The following is a 23,993-nucleotide window of genomic DNA, read 5'->3' as shown; positions in this document are numbered from 1 at the left end:
AGATGTTTCGCAGGAACGGGTGGCAAGAAACAGCTACAGCATAAAATGGGTTTCAAATTTGGACAGGGTTGTTGTCCAACACCCAAAATATTCTCTAATAACTGACATAATATATTGAAGAATGCAGCATATTTAGTGGTATTTTTAGGATGATAGTATTATTCTACCTCTGGCCAGTGAAATCGATAAAAACCGAATAGAGCAAACATGTAATTATTAATAGGGTTGTGTGTTATACTTCAAGGCACATTTGGAGCAATGTGTACATTTTACTAACAACCACTCATAATAAGTGAATGGGTTTTAAAGGAACCTATATACATACCGGCTCACAGTCTCCATATACATAAGGACATGAACCAAACGTCTGCCAGCACAATACTGGTCACCTGAAGAGAGACCTCAATGAAACAGTCAACTGGACGGATTAAGAAGGTAACTGTGGGGTTTTGGGGAGCATGGACAGTTTCTGCAGTGAGTGTGGGGAGGGGCACGCTTCCACTAGCCCCAGACGCAGAAACGAGCAACTCAGCTGCCCGGCCGTCATACCTGAGCCTTACACCTAGTGCTTATTTTGTGGAGATCACTGAGGGTGGTGGGCTCCTGCATTCGTTTTGGGGCCCTGTATTTATTTTGAATCATTAGACTTTGACATAGACCAATAGAAAACAAGACAGAAGGAAAAAAAGGAGGGAGAGAAAGAAAGGAAAATAGTTTCAAAGCGCTGAAGAAGGGATGAAAAGTGAAGCTGGAAGAGTAAGAAAACGTCATAGGACGTGCAACTGTACCAGTCAGTGTCCCAGTATATATGTTGCTTTGCCCCATTGGCAGTAGGGTGACCACCCGTCCGTAAATTTCACGGACTGTCCGTAATTTCGCCCTGCTGTCCTTTGTCCGTGATGAAAGTCTTCACGGACAGCATTTGTCCGTAATTTTAGCCTTTCACCTAAAGGGCAACGGAGCCAGGGCGAAATTACGGCCCATCAGTTTCCCCAGCTGGACTGGAAGGCAGGGAGTCTCGTGAGCTCGGAGGGAGGGGCAGACAGATAAGAATCAGACCTTTTTGCAAGGGGGCCTCCTTCCCTAAAGACATGCAAATGTGGGCAACTGGTAAATCTGCAAATGCAAAGGGGCTTGAAAACCTGCATTGACTTTACTAAAAGGAGTCACTTGAAGTTTTCTGGTGGCAAAGATATTTCTTTTAGAGAGGTATTGTAATGGTGTTCCAAGGTGAGCTGTGGAGTGTGTGGTTTTAACGGCGTGTTATAAAACATTTTAGTACTAGGTATATTCTGTATATTAATCAAATCTGTATTTGAGAAGCACTTTTTTTTTGTATTTAACCGAAATGTATTTGCGCATTTTGTAGCAGCCTTTATTATAATGTAATTGTATTTTTCACAGTTCTTTCGGGTACCTCGGTACCTCATAGTACTAACAAACATTGGCAAAGCCAATAGGTCTCATCTACAAAAGAGTTATTGGCTTTGCTAATGTGTTTTAGCCATTAGCCATGTTGTACACCAGAGTAGCTGCTGTTCAGCATGACTTAAAGTTAGTGGCATTGTGGAGTGGAGTAGAGTGGCATAGGAGCAGTAGCGTAGAGCCCAGTGGTGCAAAGTACAGTGCAGTGGGGTACAGTGCAGTTGTTTAGAGTGCGTTAGCGTAGAGTGCAGTGGTTTAGAGTGCAGTGGCATGGAGTGGCGTGGGACAGAGTAGAGTGGCATAGAGTGCAGTGGAGTAGAGTGGCATACAATAGAGTGGCAGAGAGAGCAGTAGTGTAGAGTGGTGCAGTGGCATAGATTGCAGAGTAGACTCAAGTTACAGGGAGTGCAGTGGCGTAGTGTAGAGTGGTGCAGAGTAGAGTATAGTGCTGTAGATTGGAGTGATGCAGAGTAGAGTGGCATAGAGTGCAGTGGTATAGAATGCAGTAGTACATAGTAGATTGGTGTATAGTACAGTGGTGGAGAGTGCAACGCTACAGAGTAGAGTGTCAGTGCAGTGATGTAGAGTGGAGTAGAGTGGCACAGAGAGCAGTAGCGTAGAGTACAGTGGTACAGAGTAGAGGGCAGTGGTGTACAGTGCAGTTGTTTAGAGTGCATTGGTGCAGAGTGCAGTGGCATAGAGTGGCATGGGGTAGAGTTACATAGAGTACAGTGGAGGAGAGTGGCATACAATAGAGTAGCAGACAGTGCAGTAATTCAGAGTGGTGCAGTGTCAGAGTGCAGAGTGGACTCATGTGGGATAGAGTGCAGTGGTGTAGAGTGGTGCACAGTGGAGTATTGTAGAGTAGAGTATAGTGCCTAGAGTGCAGTGGCATAGAGTAGAGTGGTGTAGAGTGCAGAGTTGCAGAGTAGAGTGTCAGTGCAGTGGTGTAGAGTGGTACAGAGAACAGTGGCATAGAGTACAGTGGTGCAGAGTAAAGGGCAGTGGCATACAGTGCAGTTGTTTAGAGTGCACGTGGAATAGAGTGCAGAGTAGATTATAGTGACGTACAGTGTATTGATGTAGAGTGGCAGAGAGTGGAGTTGTGCTGATTAGATTGGTGTTGCCTAGACTAGAGTGGTATGGCGTGCAGACGAGCAGAGCGCAGTGGTGTAGAGAGGCGTAAAGTAGAAAGGCATAGAGTGCAGTAGCATAGAGTGCAGTGGCATAATGTAGAGTGGTTCTGAATGGAGAAGAGTGCAGTGGCATGGAGTGGAGTAAAGTAGAGGGATACAGAGTAGGGTGCAGTGGCGTGTAGTGGTGCAGAGCAGAGTGGAGTGCAGTATGGATGGTATGCTAACACACTGCCATTACAGACAACATATTTTTGATTGAAATTACCATTACATTTGCACAGATATACAGTTTTTCAAATCGAACTATACTGTGCACAGACGATGATGTGTGGGAATTGCATCACCTAATGCAATGATTTGTTTTAATCATGTAAAGGTATTTGTTTCCAGCACAGTTCAGAATTAACGAAAATGTGCTTGATTTGTACTTCTAATTCTGATAGATTCTGAATTTTATTTAAATGTTGTCAGGTGATAGAAAAACCTCTTTCCTAACCCCAGTATCCAGCAAGATTGTCACATAAATCCTCTCATTTTGAAGTCAGAGAAAGGAAAGTAAACACTAAGTTCCCACTGAAGACAGAGCCTGACATTTGACTTTGTTCTTTGAATGCACAGCAAATATGATAAGATAAGAACAAGATTTACAGGCCTGTTTACAGAAAGGGAGCACTCGGCAGGGTTCTGTAAATAAGGTTTTGGCAAGGGAAGGGACGAATTCAAGCTGCATAGCCTAAAACAAAGCCAGCAAATTTAAAGTAACAAATTGTGAGTTACAAACCACAAGGCCAATGGCAAGCAACGGGCAGAATGCATTCACAAGGAAGCACTATGAATTTACTTAAAGTGACAGATGTGGGATACTTTGTGGGGAAAGTCCAGTATTTTAGTCCATATCTTGCAGAGGTTTGGCCACATCAATCACCCAGGTAGTATGACGAGAAGACCTGGAGTGGTTTCCATGTTGCAGGATAGGTCTGTACACCCATTCTATCAGTTTGCCACCATTTCCTATGGTACAGAGCTTCTGGCACACCTCTTGTAGGGTTAGTGCTAGGTGGCAGACATGAAATAGGACATTTAATGATTATTTAAGGTGGTTGTAAGTAAGGAGTTGACCGGGGTGAAGATGGTGGTCTGCCACAAGGGTTTGGAAATTTAGTAGCTCACTGTTTAGAAACAAAGTCCCCAATTTTAAGACACCTGCAACATGCCACTGATGGAGTTGCTCTGAGCACAGCCATCCTGTGCGAGTGGGAAGGCTTAGCAAAGGTAGTGCAGGAGCATAAGTTTTCTTCATGTCAGTGAGTTTTCAGGTTCTGGTAAGGCAAGAGAAAGCTGTGCATGATAACCGCGGATGGTGATCCGTAGAATGGTCAGTAGGAAACAATGAGCAGTGCATTTAGCCTTCCTTAAAAGTCTTTACTGGTAAACCCCATCTCATGCAGGGAGGTGGGCAGAAAGCCAGCGAGCCACCCATTGGACCTGTGCAGCTGAATAATAGCATTCTAAGTCCAGAAGACCTAATCCACCGCAGTCACAGTTAGCTTTAGAGTGGAAAGAGCTCCTAATGGTGCCGCAGTGACCAAATCAGATGTGTGGCCTGTCTGAAGAAGGAATGAAGGACGAGCAGGGGAGGGTTTGCAAAATAATACTATCATTGGGGTAGCACACCATCTTCACTAGTGCCACGTGGCCTCTACAGAAAGCAGAATAGAAGACCAAAAAGCAAACTGGGCTTCGAGGGACCGTTCGCTCTGCCGAGATTTTCATCATGGAAATCAGTGTAAGAATGGTAGATATTAATCACTATGTATCAAAAGGTAACTGGTTCCCAGTTCAATCAGAGACCTAATTGTATTTAAAGGCAAAAACAGTGCCATATGTTAAAGAAACACGAATTAAATTTTAAAATTTTAAAATGTTATTTGTGCAATTTACATCCCAACTATTTTGAAGATTCTATGTGTACTTGACACTTAGGGATAACCCAGATCTCTAGTTTGGCTTTTGCTCAATTTCAAAACCATTTAAAGACATGGACAAAGCGGGCAATTGCCTTGCACAACCTTGCAAGGGGTCTGGCCCCTGCTCACCTTTCAAAAGCACTAACTGCGAACCATTGCACCAGAAGAGTTTGCCAAGGCGGATGGGTGTTGCTTGTTCATCCACTTGACAGTGCCCCTTCTGTTTCGCTCCTGTGTGCAGAGACAACTCCACAGGTACCCAATGCCTTCGAATAGTCTTCGTGGACCCATCTTGTCTGATTTTAGGAATTGTCCCACCTTGTTCTTCTCTTCTTTATTTATCCAGTTTTTAGCAACAACCCTTGAATTACTTGCCGTGGATCTCCCATTTGATCTCAATTTCATCCTCCTCTTTTATTATCTTTGATTAGTAGTCCGGGCTCCCATTTCTGAGATTAATGTAGAGTCCCAGACATACACTCTAGTGCAGTGAGACTACAGACAAGTTATGGGTATCTCTCATCCTGACATTAGGTGTGAGACTGTCGCCCACACCTTCTGCCCTGCCTCTTTAAAAAAAAATTAGGTTGAAAGTCCATGGGCAGTTGGGGTAAGCCAGATGTTTTTGTTCAATTTGTTTAAACTAGCATAAGGTTAATTACCTTAATGTTTCCCAAACGGTTTGCCAGGGGTTTTAAAATGTTCAGAAACATAATAAAAATGTTGCTGTTACTTTCTCTTCAGGAAATATCGGGCAGATTTGGGTTGGGGTGAGGGCCTTGCCGCAGTACTGAAGGGCATTAATTTACTACTGAACAAGGATGACACCTGAATGTAGCATACCAGGAGGCAATCACAAAAAGACCACAGTGAATAAATACTGCTATGTTAAAAAAGAGTAAATAAATGCACTGACAACATAGTGAGGCATGGCCTCTCTTGCGTGTGTCTGTAAAACTGACGTTAGTTCTCGAATTTTTTTCCTGAATTTTGACCCTTTGTCCTGAATTTTTGTCCTGAATTTTGACCCTTTGTCCTGAATTTTTTACAGTCCTGTCCAGAATTTGCCTCAATGCCAGGTGGTCACCCTACATTGGCATCAATGGATTTCCCATCCCCAATCGCTGGGTTCCTGTGTCAGTGCACCCATATCAGTGTTCTGGTGTCCCATTCAGTTTTCCTGTGTCAGTGGTCTCCTTTCAGTGTGAATAAGGGCCTCCGTTCTGGTGCTCTCGTGTCATGCCATTTCCTAAGATTAGTATCAGTGTCCATGTGTGGTAGCATTCCTGTGTCAGTTTCACAGTGCTGGTGCCTTTGTTTCAGTATCTTGGCCTGAACCTTTGTGGATTTGTAGGTGTTGCTAGGTCTGTGTCAAAAGTGTTAGTGCATATGTGGAGGTGTTTATTTCTGTCAGTGTTCCTGTACCAATGTGAATGTCTCTATTTCCCCATCCACCCATGTCCAGGTGTCAAACACCGGTGTCAGTGCCCCAGTTTCAATGTCCCTAAGTTAGTTTCTCCATGTCAATGTTCACGTGCCAATGTCAGTATCGCAATGTCAATATTCCCCTATTAGTTTTAGTGTCCTTTGGCTCCACTGTCCTTGTTCATTAACCCATTTAGGGTCACTGTGACAGTAAGCCTAGACAGTGTTGCAGTGCCCAATGTTCATGTCAGTGTCCAAGTGTCAGTGTCACGCCTGTGCCACTATGCATGTGACTCCCTGTCAGTGTCCTTTCTGGCAGTATTCAAATGTCAGTTCCCCATGTCAGTAAACACAGTGTTCAGTGAGTCTGCCACATGCAGTTACTGATCATTAGTGATTGTTCCCACCTTGTTAATGGTCCAGTGTCACTATTCCCATGCCAGCATTGGTGCGCCTGTTATACTGTGTCATGTGTCAGTGTTCCAGTGTAAGGGTTGATTTGCACTTTTCTGTATGCTAGTGACCGTTATGCCACAGTATTCTCTTATTAGTATTCTTGTACCAGAGCTCATTTGTCATTGCATCCACGTCAATGTCCCTATGTCAGAGTTGGTGCTCCTGTGGCAGTGTGCCAGTGACAGAGTTGGTGCCCCTGGATCATTGCTGGTGCCTCTGTGTCACTACCTTAGTGTCAGCGTGTGTCCTCCTGCGTCAATGTACTAGCCCAATTCTCCAGCATGGTGTCATTGTTGGCTTATAAATGACCTATAAAACTCTGAGTAAGGGTAGTCCCAGATGTGGGGCCCTTGCTCACTGTGCCAATGATTTCAATCTAGCCTGGCTGATGAGGGCTGATACCCAAAACTGGTTCCAGGATGCTTGTTTCTGGTCCAGAGATGACCTGGCCTGGAAGTTCGGGCTGGACTGTTCCCATGGGCGGCAGGATCAAGACTGATTTGCATATGGCTGGGTCCAAACTGGGTTGGCATAGTGAGCTAAAGAACAATGGATTAAACCCAGATCTGCGACTGGGGGTGAGTGTTTGAAAAGTTTCAGAACTCCATCCATCATCCTTTTGTGTTGTTTCTGTGTCACTACCGTGCTGTCACTGTGCGTCCTCCTGTGTCAATGTACTAGACCAGTTCTCCAGCATGGTGTCATTGTTTGCTTATAAATTATCTATACAATATTGAGTCCACTTGGAAGCACTAAGGGTATGGAGAAGCTTTGAGCACTGAGGATAAAAACGAACAAGAGATCTGGTGATCTAAAAAATATTTTGGGGTGAGGCCACCGGGCTTGGGAGCAGACATGCTCCACCGGGCTCCAATAAAGGCTCTCAACCATGGAGCCCCTGTTGCCAATAATGCCTAACAAAAGGCTGGATTGCTTGCATAGGGAAAGTAATTCACTCTACTTCATTGGCTTAAGGGTTAATCAAGTCCTGTTCACTCTGAATGACTGTTTTAAAAGGATGCAACCTCTCAACATTGCTAAGCTTTCGGTTTGATTAGAATTGACATTTCCATATTTTCAGTGTGTATAGGTGTGACATTTCAATGCCTTATTTATGACACTTTGAGTGACACTTTATTATGAGGCGAGTTGAGTAACATGTCTAAAGTGCTTTCCAATGTCACAATCCTACCCCCTTTTTAATATGATCATTCTGGAATCATTGAAGCAGGGATAGATAAGGATAATCTATGTTGGATCACCCTAGGCAACAGTGCTACTCACCTATTGCAGAACGAAACATTATCTATGATCCTATATATATGAAACACTCCTACTGATACGGGGCTGTCAGATGCAGTTGGTCTGTAACCTAGGGGCTGCAGAGTTAGCAGGACAAGGCCATTGTTCTTGTCAGGCAACCATCCCCGTACCACCTTGCCTACGGTTCACTGGTCGACCACCGCTGTCAGTTCTGCATAGGCAAGAGTGCTCTACATCTGGCGCAACTTGGGACCCACTTCTCAGCCTGAGTGATGACAGAGAAATGTGAGCACCACAGGCCTGCTCAGAGTGAAAAATGCAAATGGAACAGTGGTCACACAGACACCTCCCATCTAATCCGAACATGCAAATGCCTTACAGAGAACCTATAATTACAAAGTAAACGTAACTTATTGATGGACCCATAACCTTGTCAGTGACTAGCTCACCACTCCACACAGCAGTTCCTTGAAGTAGTGAGAACTCCTTGCTTACTGCTTATCCCGTACCCAGTGACCCTGGCAGAGAGAGAAGCCGGAGGAATGCTATCAGCTGGTAATACTGCTATACTGCTTATCGTTCACCAAGCAGCTATCAAGAGCATTGCAACGTGCATTTAGAATTCAGAAAACATTTTCCGAAATCTAGTGCATATTCGTTTCAAGTAATTTGATAGAACATATTAAGACTGTTTACATGTTTAAAATGTTTGTGTATCACTTCTGTCAACAGAGTAATTCATTTCATTCCTCACCATTGCAAGGCCAGTGCTTTCTTAACTGGCACTGAGTTGTAGGATGTTAATAGCTGCAGAAAGGCCAAATGACATGAAAGCCACAACCAGTACTTATCTTTTAGCCAACAGGAGTATTGCATTTTGGGCAGTGGTGTAACAAAGGCCCCGCAGCCCCAGGGGGCCCCCTCAGCACAGTGCTCAAGCCTGAGAGCTACCGAGTGAGCCCAGAGGAGGCTCCCTCCATGCACTTTGCAGGGGAGAGCCTCAAGTTCCATTACGCCACTGATTATTCAACTTTTAGTTTAATTTAATACTCCAATCGCAGATTAGCAAAGTTGGCTAAATAGTATGGTCTACCATTTTACACTTGAAATACTGCCATTTGCAGCCATGGCCAGCTCTTTTAGAGTAGTTTCGTCTGTGCATTCTGGGTGGCAGCAGTCAAAACTTTCAGAGTCTTTGGTGTCCCCCCTTCTTCAACCCCCACCAGGTACAAGATGCCCCGCCCATCTGTGTCTGAATATGCGTTTACGTGTATTGTGCAGTTTAACCTGGCAGCGTGTAGGTGCAGGTCCAGGTGGTCCCAGCTTCTGAGGTCTAGCTGCGAACGGGGTACCTACTCAGAGCCTCTGCCATCCTGAAGTGGCAGAAAAAGAGTGAACGTGTCACTGCCACTCAAGTTAAGATCTGGTACACGTCACATATAATTATTTCTTTCCATAAAAACAGTGACATATGATGGCAGTTCACTTGAAGCAGGATAAAAAGTGGGGTAAGAATGACACAACCGGGAGAAATATCTTTTTTTTCTCCCCGTTTTTCCTCTTTCTCACACATAGAAAGAGGAAAACATCTCTTGTGATTGTGTGCAGGAAGGTGTCCCTTCCTGCAGATAACAAATCACCCACACATCGCAGGCAAGGGTGCCGAGATGGCACTAGGCAGGAGTTTGTGCACCAGCGCAGGGGAAGAGGACAGAAATGCACTGTGAGAGACCAGCAACGCTAGAAATAGCACTTTAATAGTTCAGCTCTAGAACGGCAATACTTGAATACGAAGCGCAATATGCGCGTAATGAAATGTGAAGTTCTTATGAATTAATTTAAAACTCAACCGGGATGTTATTAGGACTGTAGTTTTCATTTGCGGGCATTTTAGAGGTTGTTTGGTTATATGTGAGATTATTACAAAATAGGGTAACTGAATAATTACAGATATATTTAGGCCCATATTTATACTTTTTTAGCGCCACATTTGCACCGCTTTTTAACGCAAAAGCAGCGCAAACTTACAAAATACAATTGCATTTTGTAAGTTTGCGCCGCTTTTGCGTAAAAAAATGGCACAAAGGCCTTAGTGCGGATGGGGATGAATTAATACATCTAATTATGTTCTATTGGCTGTGAACTTTGCATAAGAACTATATTTTAAGCACCATGGAAGATAGTTACATCAACTATTACTGTTTTGGTTAAGGAAGACAGAATCCAAAACTATGATCAATAATAAAGAAGGAATCTATGATACCATGAGGACGAAAATCTGAAAATAAGGGATTTAAGAATAAGTGAAGGTTGGTTCTTATGGTAAGAAAGTGAGAACTCACAAGTATGTGCATGTACACAAGAGGTTTATTTATTTGGATATAGGGTATTCACATTTATCTACACATTTGTATAATACATGTAATAACTTCATTAATTTGCAAAAACTAATAATATTACCACTTGACAGTACAAATTATTGATAATTTAAGTTAGAAATTAATTATAAGGAAATGGAGCACAATCTTTTATCACGAAAGTTTGACAGTAATATTGATAATATTGGAGTGATTTTCATTGAGCACCGCATGGGAACATTATTAGTGATATTGAACAGTTGTTTTACTATGATCTGTGTTATATATTATCACAGCCCTGATGAAGTCTTATGGGAGACTACTCCCAGATGGAACACGTGTTGTCTGGCTTGACGGATTCAATGGTGATACGATGTGAAATATATATTTTGGAATTTGGCATGAATATGTAAAGACTTGGTTGAACTTTTTCACAAGGATCAATGTGGAGGCCACGTGGGCATTATATATGGATAATGAGGAAACAACAGAAACAATAAAAGAACCCTTTGAAATAATTTGGAAGTTTTGGTGATATTACAAGGCCAGATTATCATTATAGTCATTTCTATTGAGATGATGGAGGACTGATTAATTGTTATGAATTGACTACATATTGTAAAGTGTACTAAGGTAAACTATTAGCTAGAGGAGTGCCTGACATATATGGAATTCGTTCACCAGGAACTACGTTTGCCGGTACACAGGATCTTTTTTTGGGGGGCGTATTCATCCTGTTCAGTGCACCTTCTGGGCTAATAACTAGTGAATCTAGAGCAGGAAGCGCCATCATACTCTGTGAAAACGTCCCTAAATATAGCAATAGCACTGTATCTTGTAGCTATGGTGCATTTCTGCCCTTTCCCATTGTGCAGGGCGGCGCAGCAAGGCACTTGCGCCACAGGCCTTGTAAATGAGAGTCTGCTCGTTTCACAGTATGCTCTATGTAAGAGTCACGTACATTGTGGGATAAGACTACAGAAACTCGCAGTTGGAAAAAAGAAACTGGGCCCTCTAGGTCTGCCTTAATCAATCCATCTTTAACCTGAAAGCAGTCTCAGCTCAGCAGGCCTCAGCTTTTTGTAGGCAGCTCTTGGGAATGGGAATTCACTACTGCCAGACAAAGCTGCAAGAGATGCCTGCCCTTCCAGGCATCCGGAGAGGCATGGACTGTGCCAGCAGCACTGGAAGAGACAGCAGCTCTGCCAGGAATCCGTGGGTGAGGCAATAGGGCTGCCAAAAAATAGTGGGAGAGTCATCAGTTCTGCCAGACCTTCACCAGAAAGGCACACGTCCCAAGCAGTCCATGGAGCTATGCCACTCTCTGTCCCAGACACCCCAGAGACACAGCTGGGTCTTAGTACTTTGCCCTCGGACAGTCACTAGGTGCGATGGGCTTAGCAGAACAGAAGCTGAGCCACTAGCTCTGCCAGTCATTCCTGGACATCCACAAATTCTTCCAGGCATGTTACCTATGTGTCTGCTGCCTGATCCCAAGAAAACCCACCCATGCCTGCTGTTTCTTCCTTCCCCAGCCCTGTGATGGGTGGGCTGACTCAGCTGGTCATCCTTCCTGCCTGTGAGTATTCACTGTAACTTATCCTGAAATCCCAGTTTTAATGCTACTCAGGGCTGTGTGTTGGTTTATTTCACTTTTAAAAGTAAGTGGGGACCGTATCTCACAATATTTACACTGGCCGGAAAAAAACATACGTGCAAAGGCATTGGTACAATGTTTACTACTTGTGTGAGATAGGAATGGAGAAAATATATTTTGCTTTTGTCCATATCAGAGAAAGAATTTCCCACTAGAGCAAAAAAGGTGAGAAGTGATTAGAAATATTGTGCATCATGTTTGCCTTGGTGCACATTCTTTTTGCCAGATTTGTTACTACACAAAAAGCACAAATGGTTCAAATGAATGTGCTGCGATGAGGAGGAGGACAAGAAGTTCCTTTTTGTGGAGTGTGCTGAGCTCTCAGCGATTTTTCAGCACCTTAGAGAGAACCAGAGGTTTCCAGCTCCTGATTCTGAAAGTGATGTAGAAGGCTTTTTCATCCAGTACCATAGAGCGGGCCCAAAGTCTTTACCTCTACATAATGCAGTATGTTGAATTCTCCAGCCTGATTGGAAAGACACTGAGAGGCTTCCTTTCCAAGATTCATATCCACGTGGTACTCCCTGGAGGGATTTTCTGAGGAGTTTCCTCCTTATGTTAAGGTCGATGACCTTACAGACGGACTATCCTCTGAAGGCAGGGATGTATCAGAAGCTGCTCTTCCTTTGGATCAAACTGAGAAAAAGGTAGAGGGAGCAGTGAAAAGAACGTTTCCATGAGACTAACACCTATGTCTCGTACACAGTCGAGTCCCTTCTGAAGAATGCATAGGTCCTAGCAGAACTCATAAACGAAGGAGGGTATATTTCCGCCTTGTTATTTATGATGGTACAACAGGTTTGTTTTCTTTCAGACCTATCCTTTTACGATTTATGTGTTTCTGCCGCTGCATCGAGGACAGCGATAGCAGCTCGCTGTCTTATCGGTTTACGCTGCTGGATAAATAATGCAACCCAGAAATCAGTCCTCACGAAATTACATTTTGGGGGGTTCCAGGAACATTAGCCAAGAAAATAATCAAATCATCTGTTAAAAATAAGAAATTGATTACCTGTATTCAACCAGTTCCAGGGGCAGAAGCTTTGACTATTGCAGAGTGTTTGGTTCGGGCTCATCAAAACAAATAGCCAGACCTTTTATGGTAGGTGTAGTAATGGGCTAGTTTGGAATGTTATGAGTAAGGTTCGAAATGGGAACACTCGTGAGTGGGAGTTGGAGCTGAGGCCGAGACAAGACGTTTCATGGTGGGCGGGGCTCTTACATGGACTAAGAATAAATACTTCAAACCTACCTGTCTCACGTTCGTTACTACAGGATTTGGCGATGAGGTAAAGGACAGCCCCCACACCACCCTGCTGCTTTGTTTTGATTAGTCCGAGTACAATTTTCTTCGTCTGGATGACTCTTGAATTTCGGAACTCTTGGGAATATACATATTTTTTTTTTAATCCCATGTCCGATGCCGGATACCGGTAGGTGCTACTATCTGCACTTTCTTTGCGGTGGCTGTTGGGCGAGTCTTGTGCTCCATGCAAGGCACGAGATCTTGCGGGGGCTGTTGGGCACGTCTCGTGCTCCATTCAAGGCACGAGATCTTGCGCGCACTGTGGTAAAGAGTTGACCACTCACGCGCATGAAGATGAAGGCACGCACTAACAGGAACGCATTGGAACGTGCGTGTTGATGTTACGCACTCAGCCAAGATTTTAGAGGAAAGACCCTCAAGGTGTTCACAACGCGCGTGTTGACGTCACACGCGCTGTCAAGAGATTAGAAGAAAGGCCCTCAATCGACATATCTGCGATTTGCGGTGATAAGTAGAACAGATTATCAGAGGAGCAGTTAATAATAATAAGGAGCAGTTAATAATAATAATAAAAAAATCAAAAAGAAAAAAAACAATGTCTACTTTAAATTTACATGCAACCTTTTCTTCAGGCAAAAGGGGAGCCTGTCATGAGGTGGCAAGAATGGAAAGAATATTTTTGCAATTATATAGACACTTTTGAAAAAGAAGAATTTTCTGCCAAAAAAAAAGAAAGTTTTACTGCATTGCATTGGTCCTGGGGGTTTGAAACTGTACAATGAAATGGGAAAGAAAACAAGGAGTGATGCAGAAACTGGAGACTTGTTTACGCAAGCGTTAGAGGATTTAGACATTCATTTCTCACCGACAGTTTGTGTAGCGGTGGACAGATTTAAATTTTTTCAGAGGAATCAGACTAAATCTGAATCTGTTGAAGAGTATGTATCAGGCCTCAGGAATTTAGCGAAAACGTGCAGGTTCGGAGGATTGCAAGAAGAAGTAATTCGTGATCAAATAGTGATGCACACCAGTAACCATAACATTCAAGATAAATTGTGGGTAAATGGTGAAGCGCCGTTGAAAGAAGTTATAGCGCTAGCTAAAAAAGCGGAACTTACTGGTAGATGCGTCCAAGCCATTGAAGAGGATATGAAAGACACTAAACAAGTTTTGATCACCAAAGAAAAATCTAGCTGCAAAAACAACATGAAGACTGTTCGCTACAAGCAGAGGGAACAACAAGATCAGTATAATCTCAAAAATGTTTATAGATGTGGAAGTGCTGATCACTTTGCTGATAATAACGAAGTGTCCTGCAAAAAATCAGAAATGTTCATTATGTGGTCACATTGGGCATTTTGCAAGAGTTTGCAAAAATTCTAAAAAAGGAAATGTTAAGTATATCGAAGAAGAGAATGATTCGGACTGTCAGGAAGATAGGGTTGATGAGAATGGAGTTTTTTGCATAGAATATGATTTACTTGATATTGAGCAAGGAACGAATAGAAAACCTGTCTGCGAATTGTGCATGGGTGGTATTGCAGTTAAAGTAACTGTTGATTCTGGTTCGCCTTTCTCCATTATTGAAAAAAAGATTTGGATGGAAAAATTCAAAGAAACGTATGGAGACATGTTAGATAAAACAGATGTGAAAGCGAAAAGTTATACTGGGGTATAAATTAATTTACTAGGATACAAAAACATGGAATTCGAATTTAAAGGAAAAAGAGCAATGTGCAAATTGTGTATTTCAGAAAAATGGCCTTCAGTTTTGGGTTGGGAAGATCAAGGAAAATTAGGTATAATTCTGAACCCAAATAGTTCTGAACCTGTGTTATCAGCGGAAAGTATTGTTGATAACGAGGAAATTGTGCACAAGTATTCCAAGGTTTTCTCTGGTAAAGTTGGTTGTTTGAATGATTTTAGTCATAAGATAATATTGAGAAATGATGTCAAGCCAATAGTTCATAAAGTCCGATATGTACCTTTTTCTATAAGAGATGAAGTTTTGTGCGAACTTAAGCGGCTGACGAACGAGGGTATAATCTAGCGGGTAGAGTCAGCAGAGTGGATTTCTCCTCTCGTTGTTGTAAAACGTACAAATGGAAAGGTCAGATTGTGTGTTGATTTGCGGAGCTTGAATGAGAGTATAATGATTGATCAGTAACCCTCACCAAAGATAAATTAAATGTTTGCATACAGGAAGGGTATGAGTTGGTTCTCTACACTTGATTTGAAATCTGCATATCATCAAATTAAGCTGGATTCGGATGCAAGAAATTAACAACTTTCATTACACCATTCGTCGTTATCAATTCACGAGGGTACCTTTCGGGCTAGCTTCTGCTGTTGCAATGTTTCAGAGAATTATGAGTGACTTATTATCAGGTATAATAGGTGTCATGTTCTTTCAAGATGATCTTTTGATAATGGGAAAAACAAAGAAGGAACATGATGAGTGGTTACATATGGTATTGGATGTGTTTGAAATGAAAGGTTTGACCGTAGAGTTTGACAAATGCAAAATTGCTAGCAGAAGCATTAAGTATCCCGGTCATGAGATTAGTGAAGATGGTATGAAACCAAAGGAAGAATTGGTGAAAGCTATCATGATGGCACCTGTTCCACATAATAAGGACGAAGTGCGAGCTTTTTTGGGTTTGGTGGAGTTTGTTTAGAAATTCATAAAGAATTTTTCAGAAAAAACTTTTGCCATTAGACAATTACTGAAGACCAGAGCTAAATTTGTGTGGTCCAGGGATTGTCAGGAGGAATTTTATAAACTGAAGGTTGAGATTAGTAAGGCTCCTTTCTTGAAGGGTTTTGATCCTTAAGTAAAATTATTATCACTACCGATGCCAGTGCTAAATGGTTAGGAGCGGTTTTATCTCAATAAAAGTGATGAGAATGAAGAATGGATTGTTGATTTCGCTTCAAGATCATTACCGGATGCAGAGGTAAAATATTCAGTGATAGAAAAAGAGATGTTAGCGTGTTCATGGAGTTTAGTACATTTCAGGCAATACATATGGGGACTCAGAGTGATTGTGAGAACCGATCACAAGCCTTTGACGAAAGTTCTTAGTAGCAAGGGGCTACAAAATGCTTCTCCGAGACTTGCTAGGATGTCTGTGAAACTATTGGATTTCAATTACGAAGTACAGTACATACCTGGTGCAAAGAATAGGGTAGCTGATTTTGTAAGTCGGTTACCATTACATTTTGATCCTAGGAAAGAATGTGATGAAAAGTTTGTGGAGGATGAGCAAGTTGCTTTACTATTTGATGAAGGACAGGATGGAGTCAACATAGTTGAATGGAAAAGGGCCATGGAGGTTGACAATGAATTACGAAATGTATTGACTTATGTGCGTTCAGGGTGGCCGAACAAAACAATCCTCAGTCAATCTGAATAGAGTTTTTTGGAAGTTCGGAATGAGCTTAGTGAAGAGCAAAATATACTCTTGAGGTGTGGCAGGTTTGTTACACCAAAGTTCTTACGTGCAAAAATAGTGGGAGTGTGCCATGAAGGGCATTTAGGTATTTCCAAGACCAAGGCGAGAGTGAAGAACATGTACTGGTGGCCAGGTTTGGATGTTGAGGTGGAGAGACTAGTAAGAGAGTGCGTCATGTGTGAGAATGCAGATAAAACACGGAAGCCTTTCAATACGCCGTTGATTCCTGTGCCTTGCCCAAATACGCCATGGGAAAAAATTGGTATCAATATTATGGGACCGTTAGAAAATGAACTGGGTGAAAATAAATATGTTATTGTAGCAATGGATCTCTTTTCTAAATGGCCGGAGGTGAAAATCACAGATAATGTGCAGAGTGAGGGTGTTGTGTGGTTTCTGGATAAGTTGTTTATGAAGGAAGGTCTACCGAGGTGTGTGATTTCTGATAATGGTCCTCAATTTATCGCTGATACTTTCAAAACATTTCTACAAAGGAATGGTATCGTTCACAAATTAACTTCTGTATATCATCCAGAAGGCAATGGTTTAGTTGAGCGGTTTAACTGTGTAATCAAAAGTACAATACAATTGGCAGTTAGTAGTGGATTGAATTGGGAAAAATAAGTATTCAAAATGATTTGGGCGTACAGGATAACACCCAGTAGTAGTACTGGTAAGAGTCCATTTGTTATTATGAGAGGTAGGGAACCAGTGAGTAAGGAGTGTGCGTGGATTTGGGAAAGAAAAGTTTCAGAATGGTCTTTGGAAAATGAAAAAAAAAAAATCATTGGAGGCAAAAAGGATGTATAAAATGAATTATGATCGAAAACAGAATGTGAAAATGGTGCCCGTGAAGGTTGGAGAGTGGGTAAGAGTTAAAAAAAATTGTAAAGTACGTAAAGGAGAAAGTAGGTTTAGTGAACCATTGAAAGTTACCGAGTTATTTTGTAATTCAGCGCAATTGAGTGATGGGAAGGTGTGGCATCTAAGCTGTTTGGCTAAATGTAAGAATGCGTGTGATGGGGGTAGATTGAGGAATTATGATTGGATGGATGATGTATGTGAAGGAAATATTATTGGAGGAGAAGTGGGGAGTTGTGAAGCGAGAATGGAGAATGAAGCAAGAATTGAGAATGAGTATAAAGATACTAATTCAGGAGGCAGGATGGGAAGGTTTGGAAGGAATATCAGAACACCAATGAAATTGAGAGATTTTGTACATTAATAACCTTAGAGTTTATTTAGAGTGATTTAGTAAATAGTGTTACAAGTTGTTGTAGCGAAATGTATTATCATTTGTAGAATTACTGTGTTTGTATTATATATATAAAAAAAAAATGTTTCAGAGGGAAGATGTGGAGTAATGGGCTAGTTTGGAATGTTATGAGTAAGGTTCGAAATGGGAACACTCGTGAGTGGGAGTTAGAGCTGAGACCGAGACGAGACGTTTCATGGTGTGCGGGGCTCTTACGTGGACTAAGAATAAATACTTAAAACCTACCTGTCTCACGTTTGTTACTACAGTACGGGTCGAGGCCAGAGGCCCTTAATACCAACAATTCACAGTTTCAGCCTGCAACTTCCGCCACAAAGCCCAAAAGCAGGACTACTCCAGCCTGCTTGTGAGGGCAGCTTTTGTTCTTCCAACACAAATAGTAGCTGTCAGTAACAAATCCCCCAGCCAGGCAGAAAGCCAGAGAGGGTTATCGGTTAGACATTTCCATTCTGCCCAGTCGCTTCTTCGTCAGACCTCTCTTCCTAAGGATCTAGTAAATAGCCAGCCACCCCTCACTGGAATTCAGATCCTGCTGAAAAAGTTGGCAATAACTCCTGTTCTTCCCAACAAGCAACAACTGGCCTTTGTTTCCATCCTTTTTTTGGTACCAAAAGCATCAGGAGATTTCCACCCAGATTTGGATCTCAAAAGTGTCAACTGGAACATACCTCACAAAACTTTCAGGATGGTAATGGTTCAAAGAGTTATGCCATTAATCAAACAAGAGGATTCTATGTCAGGACCTGAGGTTTCTGATTAGCTTCTCTATTCTCTACTGCAAAAACACAGCAGCCAATGAAAACATATCAGCATTTTAGTAGTTCAAACAAAAACTACAAATCTCCTGAACAGTCCCATGGCAATGATGGTTACGGGGTGGAAAGCCAAGAGCCTCTCTGGTTGTGCTTGAAGTTCTTTAAAATGAGTTTTGCGAGTGGAGGGTTGAGTCTTCAGGAAGAGAGTCAGAAGAAGCCAGCAAATGCACATCATCTTGCACTTGTTCAGATGTTGTCACAGCAGTAGATGGGCCTGGGGACTCCAGAACCCCATAAGAATGATCAACTAGGGCGTCTTTAGCCATTTTGTTTAATGTTGTGGTACATGACCAAGCCTGGTCCAAGAAAGGAGCCTCAGGGATATGAGGTTTGGGAGTCAAATCCTGAGCCCCTAGCCCTACCCCTTCTAAAGGCATAGCGCATCAGTGGGCGCCAAATAGGTTGCAGTCCAACTGCCAGTGCTCTGATGACCGAATCCTGCACAAAAATATCAATAGCCTCCACCAACTGCTCTTCCAACTGGTACTCAGTTGGATCTTCATACTCATAATAGCCCTCATACTCATCCTGTGTGTAGCCTGCTATTTTATTACTCTTCTTTTATTTTTTGTTAAATTTCAGGGAGGTTCCAGAGGTGGAGAAGGGAAGGGGGGTGTCCCAAGCAGGTACAAGGCAGATAACTTGTTGCACAAGCCTGCACACAATATACAGGGCTGTAAAGAATAAATGTGCTGGAGGAAGTTGCCTGACCTCAAGAGCAGATCTCTTGAGTGCTTATATGCAGCCCCTTGAAGGCGTAGAGGAGATTTAAAGGAGCATGAGTTGTTGAGCACTACCACCTTGTGCACCTGCTATAAAAATAGGACTGTGAGCAAGAGACTAATGCATGTCCTAACTACTCACTCCACAGCAGACGTCCACGTGTAATGGCCGAGGTCCAAATTGTTTTCTTCATTTTAAAAGCAAAAATAATATAATACCGAAGTTAAAACTAGCCCGAGCTCAGTGTCAAACACGTAATGAATACAAAAGATGAGTGCGCACCTCGTGATCGTACCAAGGTAGTGATTAGCTCCTCAAGCCTCAAATCACGTCAGAGACAAGCGTGGGTGAAGCGCAGCAAAAGCACTCATACCATTACCACAATACAAGCGTAATGAAGTGGGTAAATACAATCATCCAATCTAATTCATGAAATACACTTATCTCAAGGCTGCAGAGCAGTAATAGAGGAGAGAAAATGGTTGCAGCATGTTTTCTGGGTTTAATGGGACATGATTGGAGGAAGTGGAGTGATTTCATGGGACTGTTCATGGGATTTGTAGTTTTTGTTTGAACTACTGAAATAGTGATATGCTTTGACTGGCTGCTGTATTTTTGTGGTAAAAAGTAGATAGCTAATTCTTGCCTCTGTGTCCTTCATAGAACTGAAAATTATTTGACGTGACAGCTAGAACATTTTTAATGTCCTAACATATTTGGTCTTCATGGATGCCTATCTACACATCTCCATTTACAATGATCACCAGAAATATCTGCACTTTGCAGTGAGGGATCACTATCAGTGTTCTGTGTGTGGCTCTGCTAAGGGTGCTAAGGGTTTTTTCCAAGCTCTAGACCTCACTGGTGGGTATTTTACATTTCAGGGGAATTCAGGTTTACCCATACCTTGATGACTGGTTAATTGCTGCTTCTTTTTTTCTCAAGGCAAAGGATCCCGTTCAGCAAGTCTGCCACCCCTTTCTGCAACCTGGGTTTCTTCTGAAGAACACAAAATAACTCTGGAGCCATCACAGTCACTCCAGTGCATCAGGGCCCTCTTTCAAACAGATCTGAGGGAGGCTTTTCTTACAGAAGAGAGAAAAATCAAGATAGCATCCCATCTCTCGAGTCTCCTTTCAAGATCCCAGGATTCAGCGAGACTCTGGTTAAGGACTCAAGAGGAAATGGCCTCAACATTAGTGATTCTTCCATCGTGTCGCCTCCACCTTTGCACCATCTTCTATGTCACTGGCACCAGATGTCTCAAAATTATGAAGCCTTGGTTCCGGTGACCCGAGATATCCGTCAGGACCTTCAGTGGTGGCTAAACCTGGAGAATCTGTCCAAGGGTCACTCTTTAGTTCTTCCTGTTGCTGCAATACTCATGACAGATGCCAGAATCCTAAGTGGGGAGCTCTAAAGAAGAATGTAAAGGCCATGGCAAGTGGGCCATTTTAGAAGGGCCCCATTCCTCAAGTTGGAGTGAACTTGCTGCAGTTCAGAAAGCTCTTTAGTGGTTCACCCCTTCCTAAAGGGTTGCTAAGTCTGTCTTCAGATGGACAACCAGGTAATCAGAGTCACCAGGTGAGGATCGAGTCTCCTCTCCTTTTCCTTTCCTGGGAGATTTGCCCATCGGCTGGGTGGAATCTCCATTCTCTGACAGCAGTTTATCTTCTGGGGAAGGAGAATAGGCCTGCTGACTAGATGAGCCAGAGGTTCCTGTACTTGTTTACTCTCTGACTTGCTCTAATATCTTTAAGGAGATTATCCTCCGGTTCAGTCATCCCTGGTTGGACCTGTTTGCACAAAGGAGAACACTCTCCTACATCAATTTTTCAGTAGTTCCATCAAGGAAAGCTTGGGTGACAGACACCTTGGCCATTCTGTGGCCCTAAGGTCTCCTCTATGCCTTTCTCCCCTTTGGGATGCTGCCTCTGTATGAAAAAGAAGGGCCATGACTGTCACTAGGTGCAGGGCAGATACGGTGAAGCTACAGATATATTTCTTGATTTTATATGAGATTAGAGATTCTACAGCATCACTTTCAATAACCCTGTTTACTTGGTCAGAAGTGAAGAAATCTTTGCCATTCACTGGAGAAAGGTGGGTATAGTCTCACTTTGTATGAGTTAGGGATGAGGCTGCAATTATAGGAAAAAATGGTAAACAGCTGTGGGATTATAGTCACATAATACACCAAAGAAACTTTGCTCACAGTTTGAATTCAAATACTCCTGATCTTGGGATGAGCAAAATTACCCCTTTTCATGCATTTGTACATCCCAGAAACCAAGCATATATAGGTCAACCCCTAAATTAACAACTGCCTTAATCTCCCCCCACCTTATGAAGATGGGGCACAACCTTGAACTAGGTATGTCGTTTGTTTCTGAGTATTTTTTTCTGGAAAGGACCTTCTCTAAATGCTAGCACCTCCCTTTCAGAGCACCTGACTCTGTGTACATCTTTCTTCTGAACCTTGGACCCAACAGGACCCCATCTAAGTAATTGATGGTTCAGAGTTTCCTAACCAGAATCAAGGCTGACAGTGCTGCAATAACTGTCTCTGAGTGGTGAAAATATCTGATCCAAGAAAATGTGGTATACCTACAGCTCTCCTTCTTCGCCTGGCACAATTGTTTCCATTACTAAAAGTGCCGTCATGCTATTTATAACATGTGCTTCAGGAACTCCAAAGCACAGCTGTCAGGGTAGCCCACAGAGAAGGTCAGTTTCGCAAGTCCTGTGGAAACAGTTGGCTTCTATTTTATTGGTCAGCTTGGGCACACAAACTGTGTGTGACATGCACATGAACCTCACCCATCATTCCAAGGGCTACAGCGTAAGCCCCTCCTGAGCCTCACAGTAGTTTAGCGCCACTGCCTCTACTATGTGGTGGGATCGTCCCAGGGACTTGATGGCCAATCTCTAGGAAACACCTCAGCTGGAGCTTCCAAATTGCTCTCATCCTCAGTACAGTTCCTTTTCAGATATGTGCAAATCTACACTCTTAGATCTCCTGCTCAACATTTTAATGGTATTCGTCACTTTGTTTTTTGCTGCCCTAAGTGTGATGGAAATGCCTAGACGTGGGACTCGTGCTCACTGTGCTGCTGGAATCAAGCTATACCTGACTGTTGAGCACATAATAAAAGTGAAACTATTCCTGGGTTGCTTCTATTCTGGTTCAGGGAGGACCTGGCCTGTCACTTTGGGCTGGACTGTTCCCATGAGAAGCAGGGTCATGGCTTATTTGCTTATGGCTGGGTCCAAATTGAGGTGGCCTGTAGGGTGAAAAAGGATGGATTGGGGTGCGGCCTCAAGCAATCGCAGTGGCTGAGATTAATTCAATCATTCCATTCCTCACTTTGTTTTTTATGTCCAAAATTTGAATGGAATATCTTTTACCCCAACTCTTACACAATGTCATGGATTTATTTTTAAGTATAGTTTTTCTTGGCTAATTTACTGCTGGTCTTCCAATTTTCTTAGATTTTTTGTTTTTAGAGATTACTTTTGATGAACTGTACAGGTCTCAGATACCCCCGGGTCAGGAATAAATGTATACATATTTCAAATACCTGAAACAAAATTATACCAAAATGATGTGCAAAAATCACACAACGCTGGTACTTGAAACATATTAGCCTTAGTTTTACATCAAGGGCAATGCCTAAGGAGCAATACATGTTTCATGTGATAAAGCCTGCCAGGCGGCGGTAGTGCAATGAAACATATTTGATGAAAAGCAATACACTGAGTCCAACAAAACGACATGAAAGATCTCTGCACAAGAAATTCTATTTTTTCAATTTAATTTTATTAAACAAATAGGGTTTGTAATAGGAGTACAATATGTTGCAAGCATTACAGTTCAACAAGCCATTGGTTCATTTCAATACCACACAAGGTTTTCCAACAAGGAACTGGTGGTGCTTGTACGGCCCACCCACTGTTGATATGGTCGCACATGGGCCCTCCATGCTCTCGTACCACCGGTACCTCTATGAGTCTCCTCCCGGCTCTGTACACCAGATATTGTAAAGCATTTTGCTCCCTGTATATCATCTGAGTCTTAGGACCGATGCACATAACAGTTTTCACGTCCTAAAAGTTATATCACATACATTTCGCAGTTGTTGAACATCACCGGAAATTGGCTACTTATCACATAATTTCATACTACTTGTTGGAAAATGGCCTTCTCTGAAGGGTCACCCCAAAACGTTTTGCTCTCCTCCTACTCTTTTTGCTGACCTCATTTTTGTTGGCTTTAGGACTCTGGACACTTTACCACTTCTAACCTGCTAAAGTGCTCTCTCCCTTAAACATGGTAACATTGGTTCCTACCCAATTGGTATATTCAATTTACCTGTCAGTCGCTAGTAAAGTGCACTACATGTGCCCAGGGCTTATAAATTAAATGCTACTAGTGAGCCTGCAGCACTAGTTGTGCCACCCACATAAGTAACTCCTAAACCATATCTCAGGCTTGCCATAGCAAGGCCTGTGTGTATAGTTTCACTGCCACTTCGACTCGGCACTAAAAACTACTTGCCAACTCTTACATTCCCCCTTTTCTACATATATGTCACACCTAAGGCAAGCCCTAGAAAATTCATAGGGCAGAGTGCTCTGTAGGTAAAAGGCACAAACTCACAAATTCATTTTCCACTACTGTGAGCCCTGATCCTCTCACAGACCAACATTAGAACTGCCCTCATATACTTTTAAGTGGTAGATTCTGATCTGGAAGGAGTGGCCCTGTCAA

This window comes from Pleurodeles waltl, chromosome 1_2, assembly GCF_031143425.1.
Source record: "Pleurodeles waltl isolate 20211129_DDA chromosome 1_2, aPleWal1.hap1.20221129, whole genome shotgun sequence".
NCBI lineage: Eukaryota > Metazoa > Chordata > Amphibia > Caudata > Salamandridae > Pleurodeles > Pleurodeles waltl.
Note: the sequence above shows the minus strand (reverse complement) of the source record.